The sequence below is a fragment of the Cavia porcellus genome, unplaced genomic scaffold (assembly GCF_034190915.1).
Source record: "Cavia porcellus strain 051 isolate PalLab524CR breed Dunkin Hartley unplaced genomic scaffold, mCavPor4.1 scaffold_9, whole genome shotgun sequence".
Taxonomy (NCBI): Eukaryota; Metazoa; Chordata; class Mammalia; order Rodentia; family Caviidae; genus Cavia; species Cavia porcellus.
The window spans coordinates 54,382,182-54,409,056 of NW_026947492.1; the positions used below are offsets into that span (position 1 = coordinate 54,382,182).

The window sequence follows — 26,875 nt, forward strand, 5'->3', positions numbered from 1 at the left end:
GACCTTCCTGTCCTTTGGCTTCTGTGAGACAATGAATAGTAATTATCTTTATGTCACTGAGGTGGACAGTCCCCAACTTTCAGCTGTTCAATTTAATGATCTTACAATGGTGCAAAAGTGACACATCCAGGAGAAACCATACATTGAATGATGAAACTTTATCTTTTTCTGAGCTCCTGATATGCTATTAGATACTCTCAAGATGCTGCGCAGTGGCAGTGAGCTGCAGCTCTGTCAGCCATGCCATCAGGAAAGGAAACCAATTTTCTGCAGTGTTGCTAAGCAAGGGCATTCAGCAGGTTAGGTGTATTAAATACACATGTGACTTATGCTATTTTCAGCCTACAATGAGTTTGTCTGGATGGAACTACATTGCAAGCCAAGGAACATATATTGCTTAATACTACCCAGGTGACAAGGACTTTTTCTGTTCATTTTCTAATCTGTTCTCACAACAGTCTGCAGAGAGGGATGTGATTATTCCCATCTCAAAGGTGAGAAAGTCAAGGCTCAGTAAAGGGAATGGCTGTCCCATATGTGGGTTTGGAGGGTCTTGCATCAGGCTTTGCAGGTAGGGACAGTGTGACCTGGGAAGCAGCAGGTGCTGGTCCTAATAATTGATTTAACTTGACCTGAGTGACCCTGTGTAAGCCCCTGAGCCCTTGAGAGTTGGTTTCCTTGTTTGTAAAGTAAGATTATTTCCCTAAATTAGAGCTTCCTGATGTGAGCATGTGGCTAGGAAAAAATAACTGAAAGTTAGCATTTTCTCCCATTGTGAATATAGGCAATAAACCACAATAGCATTAGCAGTTCTGGGACTTTGTTACCAGGAAGAATCAGATATTTTTGTATCCTATTAGAGTTATTGGAGATGCCTCAAAATATCATTTACACTCGTCACTACCTCAAGGTTATGATAGTTATTAGACCCACTGTTAGATCTTGTTATGACTTGAAAAAGAAATAAAAATATAGCAATCACAAATTTCTCATTTTAACAGTTTTATAACTATTTCAATATAATTGGTTTTCTTTGTAATCCTATTGATTTTTATTTTAGCCATTCAGAAACATTTTTCTGAGACAGAGTCTGTAAACTTCAAAAAACCACCAAAGGAGTTCATGGCCAAAAGGCTCAGATCTTGTCGCCAGTGATGGCTAGGCTACGCCAAGCCCTTGGCCTCCTCCATGGCTGCCAGTCCTGAGACCATGCCCTCTGCAGCCCAGCTCTGCGTTCACCCTCCACCCAGCCCACACTTTTTGCACACTTGAGGTGGCACCAGAGGCGATTCTCTAGGCTGTATGCAGCCTGGTTGGCCCTCAGTTACATTACATCAGCTCTCCTAGCCTGTGAGCGACAGAGACTGTTGGGGAAGCTCAGGATGAGGTCAGAGGAGAGGAGACAGAGGCATCCATCTTCCCACTGGCCTTGGTCCACCCCCAATGTCTTCTATGCCGTATAACATTGAGGTATTTGTATTTATAGGTCTCATACTTTAGTTTCCATTTTCTCCACCCTGGCTCTTTCTGGAAAATTCTTTAGGGAGGAAGAATCATGGATCTAGAGGACTTCAGTATCTCTTGTTGTCTTACAGGGAAAAGTTATGAAACAAAGAGAGTGCAAAAGTCTAAGGCCACACAGAATGGGATATTGGAAAGGAAGAAATTGTGGAGAGGAGGCAGAGCTGCTGACAGGAGCCAGGCCAGATGTGACAGGTAGATGGGACAGAGGTAACATACTTCAGGAGCAAAGGATGCAGGGGTCTAGTGGGATTCAAACTAAAGCTGCACCGGAAACTTCATGCAGAAGCTCAAGTGAGACATGACTATGGCTTCGACTGAGGAGGTTAAAGCAGAGATGGTGAGAAGTGGGCAAAACCTGGAGATCCTAAGGAGTTAGGGCCAGCAGAGTTTAATGACAGAATAGCTGTCGGGGTGGAGCAGAAAAAGTGAGAGATGTGAGGTGAAAGGGAGCACCAGTGACCCATGTAGGGACCAGCAGAAGGGAATCCTTGCAGAGGAGACTTTAAAAAATGGAACTATTCGCATACTGAATTTGAGGCTAACTGGTGGGTCTGAGCACCAAGACACCTGCTAGTACCTCTGTATAGTTGAGGTAAATCATATACCTGTCCAAGCTTCCATGTGCTCAATTATAGAATTGAGGAAGTAAAACCTACAGTACTTTGCAAGATTGCTGTGATGATCACTCCAAACATGGGATGATGCACCTTGCATATTTCAAAGAGTCAGTGACCACTGATTGTTCATGGCCACCAGAGTACCTGACTTTATTTATCTATATATCGTCAAGACTCTCATGAGGGAAGTACATCTGGTCCATTTTCCCTTTATAAAGGACAATCCATGACAAAGGTGGCAGTGGGAATAATGTGCTCCTGGCTGTGGGAATGACACACATACTTCTGCCTCCAGCATTGGGAAAGGGTGTGACAGACTGGTCATTGCGCTGGGATTGAATAATTAGGTTCTGTTCCTTAAGTGGCTGTCCAAGAGCCACAGAACCCCTCTGAGTCTTATTTCTTCTGTGTGAGATAGGAATGATGACACAGTTTACCTCCCAGGATGGTTTTAAAGTTTAAACTAACTGAGTTCAGGTGCAGTTCATGTCACACACACTGCCAGGTACGAGAAGGTACTTTGAAAATTACTCTTTACTCCTTCTTATGCTTTTATGCCCTAGGAAAGAAAGTAGAAGTGACAGCCTCCCAGCATGACCTCCACCCCCTGTGTCACCCTCACCTTGTCACCTCTTCTTTACCTACTGTGGAGGAGCCTCAGCAGCCAGAGCCAACAAGGCTTTCTCCACTCATGCCTCCCCTGCCTGCAGTGCCCTCTGTGCATTCTTGAATTATCTGATGCCTCCAGTCTCCAAAGCCTAAAAGTGCTATCTCTTTCATGAAATTTTCCTGATGCTACTAAAGGGAATGCATGGCTCTGTCCTTCTGTCCCCACAGCACTGTCACTCAACCTTCTCTTAAGCACATCCCAGCACTCAGCTCTGGGTTATAAGACAGTGTGTCTTCTCTCCTAGGAACCTATTGGGCCCATGACCTTGTCTGTCACAGACTTCTAATATCCTCAGAAATGAGCACAGGGTCCACACACAGAGGTAATTTAACTTAGAAAGTTAAATTAATTTTACTAGTGGAAGCTAGAGCACCATCACCTTCGCCCCGCCTGTGGCTCGAGGCAAGGACTCCGAGGAGCAGGTATTGCCAGCTTGCTGCAGAGGATGCTTTGCACCAAGTAAGAAAGGGACAGGTGGGGGGGGGGTTGCCATAGGTGCCTAACAGGACCCACTTCAGGACAGCTCTAAATAAGCCAGGCCTGCCATGTCTGCAGCTGGACCCCTCTAGTCACAGTGAGGAGCATGGCTGCAGGGCTAGCAGCCACAGCAGCCAGGTTAGGGACTGTTTCCTTGGGCCTGGCTCAGGCGTGGGTGTGTGGCTCTCTGTTCCCAACTCCCTGCCACACTCACCTTCCTGTCCTTCCTCACTGCAGCCAGTATTTATCTCAAGGACATACCTGTTCCCAGACGTCCCATTGGCAGACCTTGGTGCCTGAGCCTTGTGTCCTGTGCAGCCCTTGAGCTTTCCCAGGATTCCCGCCTCCCTCTGCTGCCTGTCCTTCAATGTCTCATCTCCTGCTGTGAACCTTGTTGTTGTGCAGAAACCGTGCTCGTTAGTCTTGTGTGAAGCCTGTCATGCTGGTTCCCGTCACATTCTGGATCCTGCTATAGGTCAGAGCCTTCTTCACCCTACCCCTCAACTCCCCTTCCATGCTACAGCCTGACTTATTGACCACAGTAAATAGTAAAAATAGTAAAATAAGAGTGGTGAGTGTTTTTCAGGTCCAACTCGCTAGACATGGCTAGATGTGTGAGAAATGCTATTCCACAAAATCCTCATGGTAAGGATAGGATTGGAGACTCAGAGAGGTTAAGCTATTTTCTCAGGGCCACATGATTCATTTGAGCTGGAGATGAGATTTGAAAATGGGTCAGGCCCATGCTCTTTCAGTTCTTTCCAGCCACCAGTTCTAGACAGGGACCGTCACACAGTAAGCAGCTGGCAGTTATATGGTGGATGGGAGGGTGAACGTGAAGAGCTCACTTTCTTGGTGTGTTAAAATTCAAAAGGCTCCCTCTACAGTTCCAAGACCTTGTTGAAAAGGAATGGCAGGATCACTCAGCATATTGGATCGTTATTAGACTTTCCATGTTTGGGGGTAGATAATAAAAAAAACTATTATCTCTGCTTCATAACATGCAGGTCTCTGTCTCTCACTCTGAAAGCAGCTTGATGTAAAATGTCTGGGTGGGAGCACCTGAAAATGAGGAGCCTGCCCTGAGGAGGACACAGCTGCTCCCTAGAAGGCAAAAAAATGCATCAGGATTTTGCTCTTCGCCACCAGGCCTTGGGCGGTTGTTAGGTGCTGGGATTGAAGTCCTATGATTTAATCACAGTTTTATCATTCTAAATTCCTTCATACTAACCCAGTCATATGCACAAAATAAAGTCTAACCAAAAAGGAGTGAGTAAGGACAAAATCTTTGATTCCTACATACCTCCAAAAAAGCTAAAGTGTCCATGCTTGGGGACCTAATCAGTAGCAAAAGTCCAGAGAGGAAAAAAATCCAAGCACAAGAGATGATGCTCAGTATTACAGCCCATGGTCCTTGGGGGAGAACTCTTCGTCACTCAGACATCTGGTGCTATGACCAGTTCAGCTTAGGTCAACAGAGTTCCCTGAGATTGGCTTCCACATCAGAAGGGCAGATACTTACAGTTCAAGAAAGATCTCTGAGCCTCAGGGTCCCTGAAACCTCATGAGCAGGCAGTAAGGTCTTCCAGACAGGAGACATTGGCCATACCTTTTCTGGCCCTGCTTTTCTGAGTCATGGGGCCTTATCTTTGCTAGGTCTTGGTCTTCTTGGGCCTATAATCATCTTGATACTGTGGGAAACCCAGAAGAAGTGTCAACTCCCCCACCTTCCCCCACCTAGAACTGGGAGACTCTGGAACCTCAGTGAACTCAATTGTCTTCTTGAACACCTTACCAACCCAAATTCCATTCCAGGCATCCCAGCTGCTTGGGACCCTACTCAGGCAAGCCACTCATTATTAATAAAAGTAATATTATTAGCTTAAAATAATGATGTCATTTGATCATTATGATAAATATTAACAGCCTAGTGTTTAGAGCATGACTTCTGGAACCAAACCACGTAGGCTCAAAATCCTGGTTCTACCATTTATTTTGTGGCTTTAAGCAATTATGTAAACTTCTCAGTGCCCCAGTTTCTATCTGTAAAATAAGGAAAAATAGCAATACCTCCCTCACAGAACTGTTTACAGAGGCTAAGTGAGTTAGTATTTGCAGTGTTTTGGGAAAAGCACGACATACAATAAGTGCTACATTGTTATCAGCTGGTCCTAGTAACAGTTAAAATAATATTTGCCAACATTTGTTGAGCGTCTGTAAAGCAACAGGAACAAAAGCACAGCAGCCACCCAAGGGGCAGGTTCTCTTGTTATCCCCTGGTTTCACATGAACACACAGAGGATTAGGGAGGCTAAGAATGCCATCTAGGGTCAGCCAGCTGGGAGGTAATAGGCCCAGGATCAAATCGAGACTCTCTGACCCCAAAGCCAGTGCTTCCCCCGCCGACCAGGACAAGAGATTGAAACCAGAGTCTCACATACTCTCCCACTGAATTACATCGCCAGACATTTTTAATTTTCATTATACTTACTTACTTACTTGGGGGGGGGGGCAAAGTCTCATGAAGTTATCCAGGCTTGGCTTGCATTTGTGATCCTCCTACCTCAGCCTCCCAAGGAGCTGGGATTACAGTTGTGTACCACCACTTCCCTAGTGAGCCAGTACTTCCTTTACATTTATCAAAGACTTCCTGAGTCCTGTTGGGTATTCTGGTCATTACTCCTTGGATCTCTAGGTAGAGAAGGACTTTTTAGATAGAAGTATGTCCAAGGTAATGCAGTTTGACATAGACATAGGCAAGACCAACACCAACACATTCTCGTCTTGTCCTCCTAACTGAAACTCAGTGTCCAAGGCAGCAAGCAAGCTTTTATTTTTCTCTGCTGCTCCTTTTTACCAGTCCTCATCAGGCCCCAGAAAATCCTCCAATATTCTTTCTTCCCTGCACCAGATATCACTGGCCTAAGATGATGAAAGTGAACCCATCAACATCTTGTGTGTAGCTGGTCATTCTACCCAAAGCAATGCTCTGGGCTTAGCTTGAGAAGAATCCAGATTCAGCAAAGGGAATAGTGATGTCACATCCCAGCCTGATCTCTCACTTCATCCCAGAGACCCTGTAGGAATGAGCGCAGGCTGATGATGGGGTGGGAGTTGAGTCACAGTCTCACAGATGCAGTGACAGAATGTTGTGCTGAGTACAAGGCTGATGCAGGGAGCAGGGCAGAGGTGCATATAGAGGAGCCCTGAGTCTCTCTGACCTACAATCCACCTTTTAGTTTTCCTTTTTTAATTAAGGGAATATTCATAAATACACATATTGATCTATAGAAGGAAATATTATCAGGTCAATAATGCTACTAATGCAGATTTATTTTTAAATGTTACACAGTAGAGAAGGTAGTGGACTTGACAGAATTACTCTGAGAAGACAGTGGTAGAAAAGGGAGACCCTCTGTCCTCCTGGGGATTGCAACCTCCTGTTCATTAAACAAACCATACCAAGTGGCACTTTGTCAATGCTGTAAGTGCCCACAAAGGAAGGAGCATGGACAGGGCCAGAGGAGCTTCCTTAACCTAGGGCTCAGGGCTTTTCTGGGGAGCTGTTGTTTAAGAAAAGAAAGATGAGCTTGGGTTGGCCAGGCAAAGGTTGGAAAGCAAACAACTTTCCAAGCAGAGAAAGCGGCATGCAGGCCTTGAGCAGGGAGGAAACATGACCCGTTTGAGGAGCTGAAAGGAAGCCACTATGGCTCACATACAGAGATCAAGAGGAAGCTGGATGAAATGACAACATCCCCAGCACCAAGCCCGGGTTCTGAAGCAGCTCTAAAGGTGCAAGCACACACTGAGAGCTTCCGGTTTTATCTTCAATGGGAAGCTATCAAAACATTTTAAGCAGGGGAGATGATCCAATTTGCATTCATAAAACATTACTCTGGCTTTTGGTGGCAAGAGGATTAAGAGTGGAACATGTGGAAGACCAGGTAGAAGGGAATTCCTGAAGTCTAGGTGAGAGACTATGGTGGTTTGAATGAGCACCTGTGAACCTAGAGGGGAGGAAATTCAACTGACTTATGGTGTATTTGGAGGTAGGACTGATGGGACTTGGCGATTAATTGACCACAGAGATAATAACATGCAGAAAGGTAGTAGCAAGCCTGGGCCCAAGGGTTCTAGTGAAAGTAACAAGAAGCATTATGGTAACCATTGTTGATTTGCTCTTATCTTGTTTGGAAGTCCTGTATCACTTGTGCTGTTTGGTTTAGATTGGTTTTATTCTGTTTTATTTTGCTTGGTTTTACTCTTTTCAAAATAAAAAATTTTTAAATCAATAAAAAAGAATTCCAGTGAAATGAATTAGTAGGTAGAGAGGCCTTTTCTGTGATTGAACATGTTGGAAAATATCTATAAAGGTAATAATAAAGCGAAGACCAACATCCTACCTGGAAACTGATGAAAGACAGAGAATATGTAATTACCAAAAGAGGAGATGAAATTACTAAGAAACGTTTTTAAAAAGGTATTTATAAGTCAGAGATGCAGATTAAAAAGACAAGGCACCTTTTCTCTATTGTATGGGTAGAGAAAAAGCACTCTAATGCCTAATATTGATGAAAGCAAGAGGAGTTGGTATGTTCATTACTTCTGGTACAAATTTAGAAGTGATATGGTCTTTTGTAGATAGTAGTTATGAATTTTTTTAAATATCAAGTAAATAGACTAAAGACATACAAGGAGTGATCAAAATATACAGTGAATATTTAAATTTTTAAAAATTTATTACATAAAAGACAGCCTTTAATCACCCTCAGGATACACCCCCTCCTTCAACATGTTCAGCCCCTCATTGTTGCCACTTTCTGAAGCAATTCAAATCCTATTCCATGAATGGCTTTAGAAGATGTGATTTTTAAAAATACAATGAATACTCCTATCAAGTACCATCCAGCAGAGAGGCGAGCTCACTCGTAAAAACATTATACTGTGTCCTAATCTACTTCACGCACTGTGTGACATCTGGCTGGCGTCATTTAAGCAAAAATGTTTTGAATTTAGTCAGAACATCCAAGTAACCATGATAGCACAACTAAAGACCCTCCAGAAGAAGACTTCCAGAGCTGCTTCAGAAGGGGCAAGCATGATGAGATGTGTGTTCAAAGCAAGGGTTAGCATTGCAAGGGACGTTAGTGGCAATGTAATAAATTCCTTTTATCTAAGCACACACTGTGTTTAAATAAAGTATGTTTTCAAGCACACTTCATAATCAAATAATCATACAAGGGCTAGGTATATTAAAGTTTTTACGCTAATGAAAACTTGAGAATATACATTCATTAGTGGGAGATTAATTACGTCTATATCTATATCAATATAACATTTTACTAAATTAAAAACTAGATTAAAAGTAGTATGTATATAGTGGTCCTGTTTGGTAAAGTATCTGAATTTGTATTATGTGGATATGTCAGTATTCTTATAAAAGGTCTAGAAGGAAATACAATTGAAATGATATTGCTAGTGGTGAGTTGTAATTATGTTTATTGTATTCAGGTAAATAGAAAAAATGATAAATATTTTTTAAAAATGAAAACATTGCTAACTGTTATATAACAGATTGTTATAAGTATGTGGGTGATTCTGCTTCAGACAGGTGTGAGAAGGACTCAAAGTAGAGATGTCACTGGATTGGGAGAGGAATCAGGGCTCAGTTTTGCTGTTTTTGCCTAGCTTTGTAGTTTATGGTCAGTGCAGAAATAAAGGACTATACACTAAGGAAGTCTAAACTACTTCTTTAGGCTGTTCATCTTGTTTGCTCTCTGGTCGTAAAAAAATCATACCAATTAACTTTAAACCAGGGGACAGGAAGGAGAAGCTTAGAGCTTTAGAAAGACCACTCTACAGCAGCTGTGATCAGCGTCCAGCATGGTCACTGTGCCACTTTCTCATTCTTCCCTGACATTTGGGAATTTGTCCTCATTCACAGTGGCAATGATGTACCTAGGTATTATGTTTCCAGTTCTTTCAATTCCCTTGGTTACTATCTTGGATCTTTGAATAAAGAGTCACTTTCACTTCACATTTTTCTAAACTTGGTTTTAGAAATTCTGCAGCCTTTTTCTGAAATGCCCTTTTGGGAACCTAAATAGGTACTGATAAAATCTACTCACTTTATGGAAAACTTGCCAACGTAACAGAATGGGGTAAACTCACCTTGATTTCAAAATAGAATCTAATTAGCATCCAGATGCCAAAGAATCATAGATTTGGGGTCTGAGGAGAGGCAGAGAGGAATCAGAGCACACACAGAGAGCACTGGGTTAGAGGTGGGGAGTCCAGGGTCCTTCAGTTACTTGTTTTGTGATCTCAGGTAACTCTTTGATGTACAATCAAGTGTCGGGTGTTTTTGTTTTTTCAGCTTTGAAATATGACAGTCTTAGGTTCTGAGGTGGCAACGCAGTGAGGGGCCTTCAAAGCAGCCTCCCCAGAGTACAATGAGGGAAGTATGATAGTATATGGATGAGCATTTTAAATTCCAAAAGTTGTTTATTTTAATGAGTATTATAAACTCATATGTAGGTGCAGAATCTCAAACCTGTTGTCTTATAGATATTTGTACATAGAATGGTCACAAGTAAAAATGCATTCAGCAGTTATAAAATTCATCTTATCAGGTTGCTTTTCACTAGGCTTTACAGAGAAAAGACACTAAAAGCTGCAGAAATTTTTCAAAAATCCTTTTAAAATGAGCTAAGAAAAAAAGTGAATAGGAAAAATTGAGATAGTAGAAGCAACACAAGAATATAGCAAAAATTGGTACCCAAATTACTGTAGCAGGACTTTGATGATTCATCACGCGTTGCCAAACCAGTTTTCTTAGCTGTAAAAATCTCCCAGCATGGTTATGAGGACCATGAGATAATACCTGTAGATATTATCAACTAAATAGCTGCTGCATAGTATGGTCTCAGATACATGAGTTTCCTTTCCGTTTCCTCTGTCTTTTCTTTTTAAGTTAAGGAGGGTATCTGTGATTGGCTGACTCCGTTTCCTTATTTACTGGAAGAGGCAATTGATCCCTACTGTGAAACGATCCGAACAAGGGCTAAAGTTGCCCACTCGTCACTCCACTGAACTGAGTGGTACCAGACAGAGATCTGCAGACAGACCTGAAAAGTGATGGGGGAAACTGGCAAATCAAATAAATGAAATTCAAAATGAAGAGGAGAGGGGGAGAATGAAATAATGTAACAAGGGCTGAAGTCCTGGACTAAGGCTAAGAGAGGGAGAACCATGATCTGCTGTGTACTTTTATAGATCTTTATCACAGGCTGTACCCTGATTTTTAAAAAATGGTAAATTCTATGTTTAGAAGAAAAAAAAAAACATCCCCAAATGTTCAAAGTTGAGGTCATGGTGCTTGTCTTTGCTCTTTTCCTCTTACTAGCTTTTTTGGTATGCTGGCATCTATGAAAAATAAAAATGTGTCAAAATGATTAGAAGGCTAAATTTTCTGTACTGAGAGTTGGGTACAATTGTCCTCCATGTCATCCAACACAGAACTGTTAATAATCATGCTCAATGTTTTATGGCCACACTTCATTTTCAAAATAGTTCCCTCACAGCCCTGACCATTAACAATACACTCAGTTACACGGGATCATAAATAGTTGGTAGCCAGCATAAGATATAAACCTGGTGATGCGTCTTAGTCCAGAGGACTCAGGAGATTGATTGTGATTGTCTTCTTGTTTTGCAGATGGGAAAACTGAGAATCAGAGAGGGCTAGTGATCTCTGGGATGCTCAATCTGTAGGTAAGTAACACTGAAAGTGAGCCTGAAACCAGACACATTTCTAAACTCCATGACCTAACCTCTGCCAGACTCACTGGCCCCAGTCTTGTGATTCTTCTGTTTTGCACAATTCAAGTAAAGAAATAAAACGAGCCAGTTTGAGGCATTTGGTATTATTTACACTGTGGTTTCTGTTTGGACGCATTTTGAATTGCAATGTTTAACAAGTGAGTTGGTGAACAATTTGTAGGCATTGCCTGACCTGTATTAGACATTAAAACCTGGCCCCGTGCTGCAGCAGATATGACACTCATTCACTGTCCTTCAGTGGACTCAACTGTCTGGTGCATCTAGAACACAGAGCACTGACCCGGGGTCAGGGTACTCGGGCACACGGCCCACAGTGACCTACCTGCTCCTTGACTTCAAATAAACCACTTCACCTATGGTGGATTTACTCACTCTGTATTCATTCTTTCAAACTGTTTTCCCCAGAATATTTGATACTAGGCTCTGTGCTAGGCACTGGGGATGAGGAGTTAAATACAGCATAGGCTCTACGCTTGAGGAGTTCAAGCCCACTTTCTGAGTTCCTCTACTCTTCCTTACTGTCTCATGAGAATTTTTTATATCTGGAGTTTGTGGTTTGGAGAGTGTTTTGTGATCTTTCCCACAACTTTATAGCAAGGAAAGAGGTGGTTATTGCCTTGAGACAGAGGAGGAACTGTAGCTCAGAGCTGGCCAAGGTCATCTAATAATTAAAAATCAGAGCTAGGCTTGAGTTCCAGCTCTGCTAACTCCAAATTTGCTATTTCCAAACAGAGTAAACTGTTCCACCTAATGGTTTTAGTATGTGTGTGGGCACTTTTGAATCCTGCCCCTCAGCAGTGAGTGTAAGTTGGGGAGATAGATATTTGGATGGAGGCCACACAGATGCAGGGTCCTGCAAGAGATTTCTTCCAGGGTCTAGCTGACTGTCGCAGAAAGCTGTGCCTTTCTCAGCCTATGAGTGAAGGCAGCCATGCGCAAACTGAGGACCAGAGGGAAACCTGCCAAGGGCCAAGGCTGCATCCTCCAAAAGGCTGGGATTTAGCATATTAGAGAGAATCTGCCATGGGCCAAGGAGACACAGCCCCTCCCCGCTTCTTGTGTACCGACCCTGCTGAAGGCTGCTGCTTTCCACCAAAGCTTAATGACCCTGGATTCTAAAGCAAGCTGGTAGCTTCTGCCTTTGTTGAGCTGCCTTGCCTCAGGCATGGCGGCGGAGAGAGTGATAGGGATTAGAGAATGTGCTGTTTGTTTATATGGAGAACAGCTCCTTGCCAGTGGAGCTCTTGTGTTCCCTCAAAGTCTAGAATTTCAAAGGGTGCATGAATAACCTCTGGGACAAGCCCTACTTTTCTGATTTACAGTATGTGTGTGTGTGGTGAGTGGCTGTCATTCTTAATGTACATGTACCAACTCATGTGTGTGTGATATACAGGATGTGCAGGATTTATGTGGAATGTGAGGGGTAGGAGGTTTGTGAAGAATCTCTGAGTGTGCATGCACATGCATGTGTGTAATCCCTGGGAAAAGAAAGAAAGCAGTTACAGTGTAGCTTTTCAAGAGGACCCCAAAATGAGTTTTTAATAAGCCTCATTAAACTCTTTGATGACAAGAAGGGGTCAGCAGTCCCTTGATCCTGGCTGGTACACTCACCTCTCCCTTACCCTCTTATTTAGGGCCAAAGATGCCAAAGATGTATTACTCTCTATGAGACTCACCCCTCTTCCTGCCCTCTGCAGCCCCCACTCCACTCTAGTACTACATGATCTGTTCATCTGGATCTCGAGGTGGACAGGCTGGTGTCAGGACTGACAGATCATAGCTGTTGTGCACCTGGAAACTGAGGGCCCTGTGTCTTGTGTTGTGCCGGCAGGAAACTTTAGGTCTTTGTTCAGGAGGTACTCTAAGCTAGGAATTCTGGGGCTCCTTCATTTCCCTGGGGGGTCATGTAGGACTGCAGATGCCCAGCAAACCCTTTCCTTCATGGGTTGAGTTTCCCCTTGTCTGACACGAGAGCAGGTGAGCCCTGTTGAAAGGCAGATTTCACCTTAGACTGTAAGCTTGATGTCAGGTCTCCTGAGAAGAACTGGTTCCCAGAGTGATTATCTTTCCTGAGCTGAGAGCCAGGTGCTCTGTGACAGGAAGCAAGGCAGGCTTAGCAACAGACTTATCAGGCTGTGCGGCAAGAATGTTCTTTCATGTAAATGGAGGTGGGTTTGTGCAGTTCTGTTCCTTTCTGTCACTGACTCAGTTTGGGGGCTGGTGTGTTCTGATTTGCTTCATTCTATCACAGAGGTAACACACTCCCTGAGGTGTGGAGTTCTGTCTGCTTTGTTCCTATTCCTTCCCACAGCAGTCTGTAAGGCCTGAGTACATAGGAGAAACAGCCACTGCTTGTGGTCTATGTAGAAAGCTCTGGATCCGGGCAGCTGACTGCCCTGCTGGGGCACTCATGTCTTATATGATACACCAGGCCTGCATTTGAGTCCTAGCATGGCCTCTGTTGAACCAATCTTTACACATATTGTGGCAAAATGTTGCTGACGGTATATCTAGCAAAAAAACTGCTGAGTCAAAGATAGGTGGAAACTAAAGCTAGCCTGTGCTCCATAGCCAAGTCATGGTCTGGAGTGGCTGCATCTGCCCAGGAGAAAAGACGTTTTTCCCAAATTCACACAGAGGCAGTAAAGGCACTAGTGGTGGCCCTGTTCTTTTGGCCTCAGTTTCTTCACATTAGAGTAGATAGGTTGTAGGAGGCATTAGTGCTAATCCTTAAAGTATACTTGACATACAAAGATTTGCTGTCATTAGTAATCATGGTACCAGTAATAATAAGGTCAGTTACTGATAATGCATATTTGTGTAGTAGTTTATATTTCTCAAAACTTTCTTACATTTGAGTCTTTCAGCAACCCTGCACTTAAAAGCAGGACTAGGATGACACTCCTGATTGGAGATAAGGAAACTGTGATGAAGAGAAATGTGACTTGTCCTGTATCGGGCCCTGAGATCTGGCCTGGAGCCAAAAAAAGCCATCCTGGCCATGATGTAGGAATGGGAGACGTAGGCTTGGGGATGCCTGGGAGAGCTCAAATCTTGAGTTTCTCTTGGAAGCACACATCTTTCTCCCTATATGCCTGTGCCCATCGTCCACCTTGGTCCAGGAGAACACATACTACTTATTTGGGACATTCTGCCTGGTTCTTGCCAACTCCATCTGAAAGGCTAGACTCTGGTCTTTGTGGCTATAATCATGGACTCAGAATTGACTTCTAACCAAAGAGTGTCTGAGCCTCCCCGTAGGGGAATCTATTGCCTGCCCTTGGACCTCCAACAGACAAGTCACCAGCAACAGCCTTCCATACACCCTCAGTCGCTGTTTTACATGCCTATTCAATGTTTCTAGCCAATAATCATTTACTAAGCACCTATTATGTGCCCAGCACTCTGGTGGCATATTACATATTTTTTAAACCTATGTCCTTTTATCAAAATGAGATAACTAAGTGACAAAGAAGTAATCTACATGCCCACGATCACATAATTACGTAGTGATAATGCTGACATTTGAAACCAGGTATTTGGACTAGAAAGGTTATATACTTGGCTTGTATCAAGTACATAGCACAACAGGAAAAAATTTTATCACTGATTAGTGGTAGTTGTTTATAAAAAATTAATCATTCTAACTTGGTTTTTCTGTGCTACTCTCCCGCTGGACTGGCAATTTCAAATGGTAAAAAGGGAAAGCCCCATTCTTTAACAGGGTACACAGACTTTGCAGCAACTGATTGATAAATATTAGTGTTAAGTTTTTAACAATATTAATACTGAGCCAATCACTATTGATGACTGGGATTTTGCTAAGTGCTTTCTCCATACAATCCTGTTTTGCTTGATCATGGGGTAAGTTCTGAGACCTGTGAGGTTAGACAGTTTCATCACTGTGTGATCATAACATGTGCTACATAAGCCTAGATGGTATAGTTCAATCACTTGATGTTGCTTCCTCCCCCACACCCTGAGGCAAAGACTCACTACACTGCCCAGGCTGGCCTCAAAGTCTTGGGTTCAAGTGGTTCTGTCTCAGCCCCTGAGATTTCAGGTATGCCACTGTGCCTAGCTCTCAACATGTCTTCTCAATGCAATCAAGAGATACAGCAAACACATTGTGGATAAGGCTGCTGCCCATGTGATGTGACATACTGTTTTATAGGAAACCTTTTTTAGTAAGTAGGAGTACACTTTAAAATCATGATAAAAGGCATAGTATAGCAAATACATAAACCAGCAACACAGTCATTTATTGTCAATATCAAGCATTATGCACTATACATAATTATATGTGCTGTACTTTTATATGACTGGCAGCATAGGATATTTGTCTACACCAACACTGCTGTAAACTTGTAAGTAATGCATTGAGCTACAATGTGATGATAACTAGTTCACTAGGCAATAATAAGTTGTCTCTCCATTAACATTTGTTTTCTTCTTCCTCCTCGCTTTATAACTATCTGTTTGTGATAAATACATAGTAGATGTATCCATTGCAGAGAATCAGTATGTATACATATGAGACTCCTGCTGTATGTGCTATTGGTAATCAATACTTCCTCAGTGGATGCATAACTGTAGCGTTTTGTTTAATTTTCATAGCTACCCTAGAATATAGATATTATTATTATCATCATGTTGCACTAAAGCAAAAGGCTTGAAGAGTTTCAAGTCACTTTTCCTGGTAGAAATCTTGGGAAATGGCACAACTGGAAGAGAACCCAGGCTGACTGAAGTGAGAGTTGGTGTTTGATGGATGTCTTGCCTCAGATGCTCTGGGGTTCCCAAGTGTCGCCAACTACTGCACAACCACAGCTGATGCCATTGCTCCTTCAGTGAACTACTGTGAAGCTGTCACTCAAATCTGGTGCCCACTATTCTAAAAGTGTCCATGTAGAAAAGACAAAGCTGGTAAAAGATGGGGAACCAGAGTGACATATGAAAGACATTGTGAGGAGCCACTGATAAGATTAGCAAGAAAGAGTGGCTGTCGTGAAGGGTAGAAGCAATTTTTAGGATACAAGAGAAAGTGAGGTCAATTTCAAGGGCGCAATATTCTGAGATCCATTGGAGAACAGTGGAGCAGTGTTTGAGTGGCATTCTCTGCAGTATTTCTTGAACTTAGCAAACCTACTCCAGTGAGCTCACTGCTGGATGAGGCCAGGTGAAGGGAAGGAGAGATTATGGTGTCTTGCAGAGGGCCTTGCTTCTAATACCTCTCACAAGATGTCACGGACCAGTGACTTGTTTCATCATGTGGAGCTTCATCTTATGCAAGTCAAAGAAATGGTACTCCAATTTCATTGTTTCGAGATAATTGACCCCTTGTGAATTTATCCAAAAGGTAGCAGGAGCATGTCCTTTTTGTGAAAGTTAAACAGCAGGGAGTTAGATCTGAGCTGAGAAAGAGAGTGGCTAGCAGTGGCTCTAGGGTCTTCCCAGACAGGACAAGGATTCTGACGTGATGGGATTCCCATGAGGAGAAGTGTTCACAGTGAGGGAATCCATGTATCCTCTGAGTCCTGGGGTTCCAGTGAGGAATGCTGATACCTTCATCTATAAATTCAAGGGCATGAGCACCTGCCTTGGACGATCCCAAAGGAAAAGTTGAGCAGACTGATTATGTGATGGCGTATGAGTGACATATGCTCATGGATATGTTTTTGAGTAAAATTAGGGTTTTGCTCTTTTAGAGGCTAGCCCTGTGCACCAAAGGGAGTGACAATTCTGAGTCTTGAAGCTGTTCCTTGAAGGCATTTACTCTTTCCTGCACAGTAGAAAGTTTTGAATCATGTTTGCAGGGCCACGAGGCTGTGGGATCCTCCCAGGACTACCCTATGAGATAAGCAGGAAATTCTTTGTTGACTCCTGGGCCCCAGCCCTATGGATCCTCTCCTCTCAGTTAACATATTAAGCTACCCTATAGCCAAAGCAAATGTTTGACTGCAGTGTACCCGCGTGGCCATGCTATTTGTTTCCAGCTGACATTTATCCCTTTGGCACAGTGTCTGTTTTGATTGGTCACTTCCTGTTTACATCAGTTGTAAAATATTTTGAATTTTATTCCTGCTTTCAAGTCTTTCTTTGTGAAACCAGAGGCACTGTCCTACCACACAGCTGCATTTCCATGCCAACCCATCATGACATTGCCCAACCTTCAAGACACTGCTGTACAGAACTAAAATTGTTGAGAAGTATTTGCTGTGCTTCCCCATGTGCTCCAGGACCACAGAGTTCCCAAAAAGTTACCAGTCCACATGACCATGTGATTTACCCCTCTGCTCAAAGCAAAAGCTCCAGTTTTGCTGTAGTGGTCAGTCTGGGAGCTGGAGTTTGTCTTTTCTGCCTTGCCTCTGCATGTCTCTTTAGTGAGCAGGTTACTCTGCATTTATCTCCTGTTAGTGCACGTGACTTCAGACTCACTCTTCTGTGTCATTATGAGCAAACAGCTTTCATCCAACAGAGCAAGATGTGCCACCTTCTCTGCCAGAATTCCTCGTGAGCATCACCCCACACATACTTTTCTTTTAAATAATAATAATGATGATGTGCAAAAGGAATGGCAGAAGAACTGATATAAATGAGATCACATGTACTTGGGACTCAGGCTCGGATGGACCAGGATTTATACCCAGGATGTGCTCTTCATTAAATTATTTGGCCCTAGGGAAATGGCTCCGTCTCTTGGCTTTGGTTTCCTGATCTGTATTACATGAATGATTATTAAAATGTATTTAGTATTTACTATATGCTTAGCAGAATTTCATGTGTTTAGATGACCTTGCCCACTAAAGTAGGTAGCAGTATTGTCTCTTCATCCTACAGATGAAGAAATCAAGACACAAAATGACTGAGTGACTTTTCTAGTGTCATAAAGCTAAATGGCAGATCTGTGTCTCCAACCCAGGTGGTGTGGCTGCAGACCTCTATACTTGTCCAAGTCTGTCTCTATGCTGTGTGAGAACTGAAGAGATCCCCAGCAGTGTGCCTGAGGCAGTGGCTGAAGCTGAGCATACTTTCCCTATAGGCTAGTTCTGTGCACTTATTCTAGGTATAACACAAAGAGAAAAACCTTCCATTCACTGAGTGCTTACTCTGTGGTGGGGATAATATTATGTGTTCTACATCTATCATTTCATGTAAGCAGCACAAAGTTCCTCTTTTAGTATTGTGCCAGTAATGCAGGTGAAGGAACAAAAGGAGAAGCAGACTTCTGAGTAGTGAGCTCTCATCAATGAGATGATCCAAACAGGAACACAAGGACCACTTGCCAAAGCTATAATTGGATTGTTAGATCATCTCTTAGATTCTTTAATGCTCTACAGTGCTTAGTGGGAGATCTGAAAAATACCAAGATCACAGACACCCATAACACTACAAAAGGAAGAGTTGAGGTAATCCCCTGAGCTGATTCTGGTGTTTCAGTGTTCTCTGGAAATCCTTTGCTGACCCCTGAAAGACAGACAGAGACTGGTTGTGCAGTTCCTGCTTCTGGTTGCAGTCTGTATGACTGAGAGCTCAGAAATGCAGATTGTAGTCTGTCTTTAGCAATAAGTTTGCTGTGTGGTTTTGGGAACACTTTAACTTCTCTGTAGCTTTTGTTCAAATGAAATAATAACTTTATACTGTAAGTCCACAGTATCTTGCCAATGACAGTCATTAGCATACATGGTTCCTCCTCATGCTGATTCTTTGGATCTGTAATGATTCCATAAAATGACTTGTGGATAAATGCTGTCTCTTAGAGTTAGCAGCTGGGAGGAGTGGCTGAGAATGACAGGAGTGGGGGATATGTGAGTTACTTTTCAGATTGCTGGGACAAAACACCCAACACTCTACGTAAAAGAGGAAAAAGTTTACTTAGCTCACAGTTTGTAGAGGTTTCAGTCCATAACTGGCTAGCTCCAAGGCAGGGTAACATATGGTACAGACCAGTTCATGGCGCCTATAAGGCATTAAAAGCAACAAGGGAGGGGAAACAAGACTCTTTCTATGCCTTATACTGTATGCAAGCTACCCACCTTAGGGCATGTGTAGCACTCACACTCTCAATCCTACCCAGAACTATGCCAAACCAATATGTGAACTGATTTAATAATCACACACCCTTAACTTTAGCTTCACACCCTCTAGATTCAGCCACCTCTGAAAAAGCCCTACCTGAGACCGCATGAGGACTTGGGGAGACATCGAGACACAAGCCATAACAGGGCAGGATTGGAAGAAAGAAGGAGTTGAGTGGCAGAACAGTCACAGTGATGCTCCAGCTGTCCCCACTAGAGTTCTGAAAGTAGGATGGTCCTTCAGGTATCGCACAGCAAGTTAGGGGCAGCAGGCCTCAGTGCACATTGAAGTGACAAGTATGGAATTCTCAATGATGACAGTTTTCCTGGGCCAATGGCCATTTCTAGAGAATCACTCAACTGAGAGTTATCAGCACAAGAAGAACTATCATCTCAGCTGGCAGGCCTGAGTCCCAAAGGGAGCACCTGTGTATCACACAGCATCACCTCACTGGACATGGCCCATAGATTCCCATTCTTTCCTCCTACTCCATGCAGGTTCTGCAAAATGCTCTTTGCCACCACATCCAGAAATCTTGAAAGTTTTTCAAATACAATACTTTAGAATTTTTTTTAAAAAGTTTTATCAATCAGCTGGTATTCACACCTGAAAAGGAACCTATTTTTGCTGCTTTTGCCCTCTTCATCTATAAGAGACACTTGTTGATTGTGCTATAATAAGTCTTCATTGTTATGATTGAGCTTTAAAGACTGAACCATTAGGAGACCTTAGACAATTTCCCCTGTGTCTACTAGAAAATGTGATTTTCTTGTATTTTTTTCTTATGTCTTCTGACCACTGTCCATATATGCACTGATTAGTTTTCCTCTTGGCCTGTTAAATGCAGTTTTGCCCCATCGATTTCTTTATCCAATCTCTCTCTCTCTTTTTTCAGCCTATACTTTCTTGTCATGTCACCCATTTTTATGTCAGCCATCACTGGTACCCTGATAAATCTGTCCGTCTGATCAGGCTCTGTATCCTTCCTAATAACATACAACATTCATTTTAGCGAATTGAGAAAACCAGCCTCAGGGAGGTTTCAATGCTTTTTGAAGAGGAGACATCTTGCAGAAGACCAAGCCAGATTTTATCTTAGACCAGTGGCTCTCCACATCTGTGATTTTTCTCAATTTCCTTTGGAATACCTGTTGGGGTGATTTTTGATGGTCCTTCTTTCTGAATCTTACCTGGCTGAGAATTCTACAAGCTCCAGTTGTGAACCCAACAAGTCATGTGATCTTGGCAGTATGATGGAAGTCATGTTCTGTGCCCACCATACTACATGTGGGTCAGAAACTCTTCTGATGCTACCATGCACAGGGCAGTTATAGAGTTGTAAATAACCCCAGTTGTCTGCCAACAGCTGTCTGCTCCATCCAGTTCTGGAGATACTCCAATGGTGAGCAGTCTTTAGAATCACAGACTTGCTATTAAGGTGAACAGGTGGATGCCAACACTGAAGCCAAGCAATGGACTGGGTTAAGATTCTTGATAAATGAGCCTGTGGTCTGTCCAGGTGGCCAGCTGCCACAGGCTTGGCAGCATCACTAGGGACCCACTAGGGCCTCTTGGTAGAAGGCCTGTGCTTTTATCTGTTATCCTCTTCCTTCAAGAAAGATGGATTTGGTAATGGAATCTTTTCTTTCAATCGAAGATAGATTCCATCAAAACCAAAGTTCAGTGAGGCTGCTATCAAGAAGGACCTATTGAAGCTTCTGTTCCATGCTAGATACTAAGCTAAGCTCCTGGGAATACAAATGTAAAACCAATTCCCCATCTCTTGAGTTAGCATTGTTTTGTTGGTAGTAGTTTAAATTTCAGACACAGGCACTCACATCTCTGTTACTGTGACCCTTCTGACTTCGTATAGTCAGTTTGTGGCTTTTGCCCTCTGCCCTCGAGAGCATGACTTCTCTGCATAGGATGGAATTTAGAATCCTCATGATTAGTAAAAAGAGAAGTGCTTTGAGTCTTTATTCTATACTCTGATACAGATTTTCTATCTAACTTTGGACAGGTCAATTGACTACCCTAATTCCCAGAGTTACCTCAGTGTCACTGTAGAAAAGGTTCATTGTAATGTCTCAAGCACCCAGCTGTATAATATTGGTGCTATATAAATAATGTCATCATACATACACACATCCAGCAGCTCATGACTTAGTGAAACTGACCACTGGAGAAGCATTTCCTAGCCACTGATGATATTCAAAATGGGAACATTTCATCAAGGAATGCATTAGATAGTTATTGAATGACTTGGTCAAATAGGTCCTGGGCTTTCCATCCGTTGTTTTCTCACAGGACCCCAAGACTGAACACGTTACATATTCAGTGCCTCCTACTGCCACAACTCGGACAAAACTCCTGCTCATTTCCTGGCACGTCTCCCCATCGTCTTTCTTGCCAGTGGATGTAGGCAAGATTACTCAGAAGAGGCATTAGTGGTACAGTGAAAGGGCTCATGTACTGGCTTGGCGATAAAGCCACATTTGCTTCTGTTTGATTGTTTGAGGTTTTTTTGGTTTGTGTGACATTCAGGATTGAACCCAGAACCTTCACACTGACCTATACTCCCAGCCCTTTTTTATTTTTTATTTTGAGACAAGATTTCACTAAATTGCCAAATTGCTCAGGCTGGACTTGAGCCTAGGATCCTCCCTCTGCCTCCCAGTGTGTTGGGATTGTAGATCTGCACCATCATGTCTGGATTTAGGCTCTTGTCCTAAGACTAGTCTTCTAATGTATAAGGCAGTGTTATGATCCATCCTTTCCTCACGTTCTCTGAGAATTGCACATGATAATATGCGTACTATAGAAGAAGCGTATGCCAATGGAAGTGTCTACAGTTATGGATTCTCTTTCTTCTGATAATTTTTATTTATTGGTCTTGCCCTTCACCAACAGCTCCCAACACTAGTTCAGAAATATAGTTAATCTATGTGCATGGTTTACCCAACCAGCTGGTTGTGAATAGCCTTTTCATTACCCATCCCAATAAACATGTTTTGTTTATTTATATGTCTGTCCTCTACTCTAAACTTCATTGTGTTTAAAAACAAGATCTAATCTTGATTCATCTACATTCACAATATGCCAAGATGCTCCATAATTGTTCCAATAAATAAGTGAAGAGGAAAGAAAATGAGCCCCATAGATACCTGCAACATTCCTGCTCTGGGTATGGGAAGCCTCATGCAACCCTCATGGTAGCTCTAGCCCATTGCCGTGATTCTCACTGCTGAAAAATGGCAATTAAAGTCCGGAGAGTCAAAGTCACTTATTCAACAGTCCATATTTAGTAACTAGCAGAGCAAAGAAGAAGCAAGAATCTCAGCCTTCAGACCTCTCGAGCTAGGGACCCATGTTTCTGTCTCTCTCTCCTCCCCCTCCTCCCTCTCTCTCTTCTTTTCCCTCCCCCTTCTCCTCTCTCTCTGCTTCTCTCTCCCTCACTATTCCTCTCCCTCTCTTTTTTTCCTCTCCCTCTCACCTTTCACATTATAATTGCACAAAAATATTAAAGCAACAAGAAAAGAAATTAAACCACTTTCCATCTCACCACTTCTAGCAAATCAGCTGTTACCAGTTTTTCAACATTCTCTGCAATTTCACTCTTACCTATTTTTATAGCACCATTATTGAGATATAATTCACATGCTATAAAATTCACCTTTTAAAAATACACAACTCCATCTCTTTAAAAATATCCACAGAGTTGTACAACAAATACCACTATCTAATTTTAGAATATTTCTTCATCCCAAAAGAAAGCCCATACTTATTAGCAGTCGCTCCCCATCCTCTGCTCCCCTGAGCCCTTGGCAGACACTAATCTGCTTTCTCTATGGACCTGCCTATTCTGAACATTTTGTAGAATTGGAATCACACAGGACGCTGTCTGGTTCATTTCACTCAGCATAATGTTTTCGGAGTTCATCCGCATTGTAGCGTGAATCTGTATTTTGTTCCTAATATAACCATACACGCAACCATACATTTGATTTATCTATTGACCAGTTAATGGACATCTGGGCGGTTTCCACATTTTGACTATTATGAATAATGCTGCTGTGAGAATTTGTGAATCAGATTTTGTGTAGACGTGTATTTTCAGTTGTGTGGGGTATATACCTAAATGTGATACACTGTGCATATGGCAACTTGTGACTAATAGTTTCAGGAATTGCTAACCTGTTTTCACAAACAACTGAATCATTTTACAGCCCTACTAGAAATATACAAACATTTCAATAGCTCATATATCTTCCAACATTTTATATTATGTCTTTCTTTTATTTTATATATCATTCTGGGCTTGAAGTGATGTTTCACTGTGGCTTTGAGTTACATTTCCCTATTGTCTAATGATATTCAACATCTTTATGTGTGATTATTGACAATTTAAAAATATTTCTTTGGAGACATGTCTATTGAAGTTCTTTGCCCATTCCTTAATTGAACTGTTTCTCTTTTTATTGTTGTGTTATGAGTTCTTTATATATTCTTGACAGAAATCATTTATCTATGATTTGTAAATATTTATTCTTTGAGCTTTTGCTTTCTTGATAAAGTCTATTGAAGTGCAGAAGTTTTTATAAAGTACAATTGGTTTTTTTATTTTAAAGAGAAAAAGTAAAATTATAGTAAAACAGGTTTCAAAACAGGCTAGTAGGAGAACAACAGCAATTAATCAACAGTATTATCTTCATAGAAGTTATTCAGAGCACAAGTAGTAGGCTGGAAATCTTGTTCAAGCAATGTTAATACAAACCTTTCATTTTAATGAACTAAGACAAACTAGCTCTATAACTATCTTAAGTATCTTGTGCAATTGTTCATCTGTTACTTTTCTTTTGTTACTTATGCTTTGGTGTCACACTGAAGAAGCCATTATTTAATCCAATCTTGAAGAGTTATTCTTGTTTTCTTCTAAGAGTTTTGTAGTTTTTGTTCTTACATGTAGGTCTTTGATTCACCTTTGATTTAATCTCTGTGTTTTATGTGATGTCAGGGTCAGCTTTACTATTTTTCACATGGACATCTGGTTATTGTAGCATCCTTTGTTGGAAAGATCTTCTTTTCTCTTTGAATTATTGTGGTACTCTTGTCAAAAATCATTAATGGGCTGGAGATAAAGCTAAGTGGTAGAGTGCTTGCCTGGAATGTATGTCCCTGGGTTTGAGTCCCAGTACTGCACAAAAAGATAAACTATGAAAAGCAATCAATTGACTATAAATATTTATTTCTGGATTCTTAATTCTACTTCATTGATCTGTATTGGTATTTTTATGCCAGTATCACAGTCTTTATTACTTTAGCTTCATAGTTTTAAAACTAAGAAATATGGATCCTCCAACTTTTCAACATTATTTGACATTTTGTGTCTCATGAATTTTCATATAAATTTTAAGATTCACATCAATTTTCTTAAAAAAATAAACATAGTAGAGATTTTGATAGAGAGGATTTTATCAGTCAATCTATATATTGTTGTTTAAACATTATTTACTCTCCAATCCATGAAAAAGAAATGTCTTTCCATTTATTTAAGGCATTTAAATTTTCTATCATGTATAATATTCATTATTCAAATCTGTACTTCTTTTGTTAAATTTATTTTTAAGTATTGTATATCTTTCAGATGGTTTATAGGAATTTTTATTTCTTTCTTCCCACAATTTTAACGTCTAAGGGAAATGAGTCAAAAAATAAATAAGGCATTCAAATTGTGGAAAGAAAGAAATAAAACTACCCCTAGTCATAAGATGACAAGATCTTATATGGCTAAGGGATCCACAAAAAGCAAGAAAACAAACAAACAAAAAACTAATCCAGTTGTAAATTCAGTAAGGTGGCAGGATATAAGATCAATGTACAAAAAGTCAATTGTATTTGTATACAAAAAATACAATCAAGAAAATTCCTATAAACCATCTGAAAGACAAATCAAATCAAAGACACAGGAAAGCATTTGATAAAATTCAAGCAAAAGAAAAAAAAGTCAATTGTATTTCTATGCAAAAACAATACAATCAAGAACAGAATTGATAAAAGCAGGCACAGTGCTTAGTTTCTAATCGTAGGGGAAAAGCCTTCAGTCTTTCCCCACTAAGTATGATGTTGACTGAGAGGTTTTCATAGATGGCTTTTATCAAGTTGAGTATTACTTCTGTTCACAATTTCTTGAGTGATTTTTTTCTTTTGCTTGAATTTTATCAAATGCTTTCCTGTGTCTTTGATTTGATTTTGTCCTTTTTGTCATTTATTCTAAATAATGGTATATTACATTGATCAGTTTTTGTATGTTAAATCAACCTTATCTTCCTTCATAAACCTTATGGTCATGGTGCATGAACCTTTCTACAAGATGTTGTGTCACCTCAAAAGTATTTTATTAAGGATTTTCATGTTTATATTTATGAGGGACAGTGATCTGTAATTTTCTTGTGCGATTTTTGTCTGCCTTTCATATTGGAATAATAAAATGGGCTGAGAAAGGTTTCCTCTTCTAATTTTTGCAAGAGTTGTTAAAGGATTTGTGTTTATCTTGCCTCTTTTTCTGGAAAACTTTAAAAGTTGTGACAAGAATAGGCTTATGATAGCTCAAAGTTATATCTTTTCATGTGCTTATGTCAGGGGAATAAAATTTGTGAACACTAAAATCTTGATATTGAATTTCAGCTTGACAACTTCCCCGTGGGAAGGGAAGAGAATCTCTTACTATTATGCCAGGCAAGGTGCGCAATAGTAGGAATCCACATTAGACTGAACAGATACAATTCTTGCCTTTTTTTTTTTTTTTACAGTTTTAAACAGTTCAGCAAAATGCCTGGATGGATGTTCCTTTGAAGCAAAACTTTTTCCTCCATAACAGATAACAGATTGGCTTATCTACCACATGCTGAACAAGACCAGTGCTTACATCATTATCTCCCTTGGAATCCATCTTTGTCCTCCTAGAAAATCAAAATACCCACAAGTATTAATAGCTCAGTGTCTAGGAGGTTAACAAAAGAATCCAGTGTTTGTTTTTGTTAGTTTTTAACATGTGAAATTGAGGAATAAATATTGTTTGCAAGGGAGAAACAAGCGATTTGATATTGTACCCTGAAAGACAGCAGTTTCACGACTATGCAGCTAATAACGTCAGTCCTGAACATTTCTGAAGGAAAGGCTTAGTATTGTGGCCTTTTGCTCATTCCTGCAGTCACTTCATTAATGAATTCAGCAATTACATAATAAGCTCCTTTCCCTGCCAGGTCCTCTACTGGAATGTCTGGTCACACAGAGATCCATCTGGGTCCCTGCCCTAGAGGAGAACCCAGCCTCTGGGAGCATATTGAACTCTTCACAGTAATTCCAGAACATGACGAAAGCTGTAACGTGGGCATAAAGTGAGGACACAGAAATATAGAAGTAAGAGTTATCAAGGACAGACAATATCAGAAGAAATGTAATCCATGCACAGTCTTATAGCATGCATACGAGTTTGCCTAGCGGCCTGTAAAATAAGACCATGAAGCCAGGCAAGGCCAGGAATGCAAGGAGAGCAAAGTCTGTCTGTGTATCCAAGGACAGTCAGAGGGGTTGGAGGAGCAGCTGAAAAGAAATTTGGAAATACCCAAGAGGCAGATCTTAAAAAGCCTGTGTGCTCTATGATGGA

At 41.3% G+C, this 26,875-nt stretch overlaps 1 protein-coding gene across 10 annotated transcripts in view; it reads left to right on the forward strand.

The window, feature by feature from the left end:
- The window catches only part of Tenm4 (teneurin transmembrane protein 4), a 2,788,855-nt gene that overhangs the window by 2,199,478 nt on the left and 562,502 nt on the right, over nt 1-26,875 (forward strand). For all 10 annotated transcript variants that reach the window (XM_063256396.1, XM_063256398.1, XM_063256401.1 and 7 more), the window contains one exon: nt 11,006-11,061. The gene's annotated coding sequence lies outside the window, so the exon portion shown is untranslated. The remainder of the gene's footprint in view (nt 1-11,005; nt 11,062-26,875) is intronic.